Source organism: Cynara cardunculus (assembly GCF_001531365.2).
Source record: "Cynara cardunculus var. scolymus isolate 2C chromosome LG 13, CcrdV1, whole genome shotgun sequence".
Lineage (NCBI taxonomy): Eukaryota > Viridiplantae > Streptophyta > Magnoliopsida > Asterales > Asteraceae > Cynara > Cynara cardunculus.
In genome coordinates this window covers 8,027,303-8,030,830 of record NC_037540.1, presented here as the reverse complement: position 1 = coordinate 8,030,830, position 3,528 = coordinate 8,027,303, and positions in this window count along the sequence as shown.

Here is a 3,528-nt window from a genome sequence, read left to right as displayed (position 1 = left end):
TGTTATATAAATATATACACGTTGACTTTTGTTGGCCGGGCCGGTCCTATAGCCGGTTACATAACCGGTTCCGGTCTTAACCGGTCTCGGTCCTAAAAAACGTTAAAATCCATAACCGGTTCATAACCGGCGGTCCACAACCGGTCCATACCGGTCCCGGGCCGGTTCCGGTCCCGATTCCGGTCCTTTGGCGGTTACGGGCCGGGCCGGGCCCATTTAGAACTAACAATGATATCAGTGATTTGAATGTTAACTTTAAAATTTTTATATAACTATTTTAATTGATTCGCCTTTTTCATGTTCTTTTAGAAATATTTATATATATATATATATGATGGAATGGTTTTAAGGAATTTGGAATTGGAATAATTTGGAATCTTTTGTGTGTTTGATTTGATGGATTTGGAATGGAATGGAATGGCATTCGATTTTTATAAGTAATTTATAAAAATAATTATTATGTTTTTGTTAATGAATTATTAGAAAACAAATGTTTTAGAACATTCGTATATATGAATCTATAATTGTTCTTAATTTCAATTTAGTAGCAAGTAATACATCAAAATAGACCACCATATTAATTGATTTGTGTTATAGGATTGTTTAATCTAGCTTAAATGGTTTGGCTTCTGATCATTGGTTATAATTGGTGTTTGTCTAAATTTTAATGTGATTGGTACGTTAAGCTCTACGTTTGTGACTAGACTTGTCTTAATCAATTAGGAACTAGTTCACCGAGCTCCTTGTGCTAGTTCAATCATAAGGACAAGAGTGTTTGGCACGTGTCAACACTTACAGCCCGTCTGAAATCAATTGAGAAAATTTTGTTTCTGTACAAATCAATGATACATAGTTTCATAAAGAATTAGTTATATTCATCATAGGATTTATCTGGTTACTGTTTATAATCTTAATTTATTTTTTGCATGCTTAGCTATTATCAATCATCCACCCCCCTTTATTTAATGTTTTAAAAATCATATGCACATGATTATGTCTTGGACTCACCGTTGACACCGAGTCCCTAAGGAGAATTCTCTTGGTGCCTATGTGGCTCTGCCCCTGGTCGGATCAAGTACCTACTTCTTCGGGATGGTATTACCTGTCCCTAATAATATATGATATATATATATATATATATAGATATATATATATATATATATTTTTTAACATATAATTAATTTGTTCTCTTTTCCAACGGATTCCCCATATCCTCTAAGGAAACAACAATGATGAAAATCAATCTCATTATATAATTAGTTTCGTCGAAGAATTAAGCTCTAACATTATTATTATTATTATTTTATTGGATAAGGGTAAATTGGTAATTTCGCTACCTCTTTCCAAATGACAATTTATAAAATAATATTTTAACACTAATTTATTTACTCTATAATATTTTAAATTTCATTGGAAATTTCAGTTAAACAAACATTGTAAAAATAATGAGGATTACATTATTTTCATTTGATATCCACGTCATCATTATTTTTTTCTCCATTTTTCTTAAATCAACTTTTCAAACTTGCGCTCATATGATAAAAGATTGTTGCGAGTACAAAATTCATGATAAACTCGTACAATGTCAAAATGATTATATCTTTCATGTTTTGAGTTTTTATAGATACAAAACTTTTCTACGTCGAATCTGGAAGTGGGTTTGTCTCTCGAACAACTTTGTGACACTTGAGTATAAAAATCTAAAAGTCCATACGATGCTGGAACACGATAAGATTCAAGACACTATTGAAAAATAACACAGAGATCTACATCTTCGATGTTTTCAGTTTTCCAAGATATATTATCTTTTTTCAGTCAAATTTGAAGGTGGGTTCGTCTTTTAGGTAGCTTTAAAAAATATATCAGTCAAAATCAATAAACTCTTTGCGGTATCGAAAAGCAAACAGAGCTATCCACATTTTCAATGCATTGCTTTTCAAGAAATAAAACTTTTCTAAGTTAAAATCCAAATAGAAATTACAGTGAATTCTCCTCTTCGAACAACTTTAACAATTCAGTATGAATTTATAAACTTTTACGAAGAGGAATTCTTTTTCTTTTAAATTTTAAAAAGAAAGTATTAAAAAACGCTTGTGTGACCTTTTTCATAGGACAAGTGGATGTAACATTTAATTTGATGATGTCAAAGACCTTCCAGCCTAGTGGTAAAGGCTTGGGCATGGCATAGTCATGAACCCAAGTTCGAGCCCTGGGAGGGGAGTGTTGGCGACATTTAAGTGGAGCCATGTTTAGCCTCCAAATTTGCCGGGGATTAGTCGGGCTTTGGCCCGGACACCCTTACAAAAAAAACATTTAATTTGATGATTGGTTTGGATTCTTTTAAAATTCAAGTGTAATTATGATATTCTTCATACTATGGCATGGCCCATGAAATTAATTTGTTAGAATTGTTTTAATATCCAGAGTTTTTGTAAAACCCAAAAATTTGTGGAATAAATGATTTATCTTTATTAGTATTTTATTTTAAGAACATATATATATATATATTATATATATATATATATTAAATAAAAATAGAAGGTTGAAATAAGTTTAAAAGTCGGACCAAAAGTGAAGGAAGAAATCAAGACATGGATGAAAGTTGTCAATTAGCGGAAGTTAAGGGACTGGGTCGTGTGTAAGCAGGTCCAAACCAGAAGGACCTGTTTTGTAAATAGGCAACAGACCTGCAACAGGGTGGCCTGTTGTCAACAATCGAGAGAGGCAGAAGAGGAACAGGCGGTGCCTGGTTCAAAAAGGGAAACTGTGACCTGCCGGTTGCAGGCTGTGGAGAAGCCGTTCACAGCCTAAAACTAGGGATTCTGCCGATTTGGTCAACTAATAGGCCAAATCGTTTGAGTATAAATTATGGGCACTGGTTAGGGTCGCTATTCATTTGAAAAGAAGAAGGAAATTGTTGAGCTTGAGAGAGAGAAACCGGAGTTCAAGACCAGGCAAGAACCCCCTGCTTTCCCGTCGTTTAGAGGTAAATACTCAACCAAAATTTATGTTGTTACAATGTTTAGCTGTGCCTTTGGCCCTGTGTAGAACTCTAGATGGCTCACGTTCCAACTTCGTGTTTTAGAGTTCGAATTCGAAGTTTAGGTTTCATTTAGTGAATACGCTGTATCGCGTTCTGTTTAGAAACCACTGTAAAGAAGGTTATACAAAAGCTCTGCATAAGAGCTCTGTATCAAGTTATATGGTACAGAAGCTCTACATGGGAGCTTTGTATCAAGTTATAATAGCCAGAAGCTCTATATGAGAGCTATGTATCAAGTTGTGCTAGACAGAAGCTCTAGAAGAAACCACAGAGGGGCTCTGGCCCTTGATGTTGGAATATTTCTTAAAAGATTAGGAACCAGAAGCTCTGGAAGAGAGACCAGAGGGGCTCTGGCCCTTGAATTATTTTCCAAGTATGGTTGGAACCAGAGGCTCTGGTCGTGAAAGACCAGAAGCTCTGGAAGAGAAACCAGAGGGGCTCTGGTCCTGCGTTGAAATATTTTCTAAGTGTGGCTAAGAACCAGA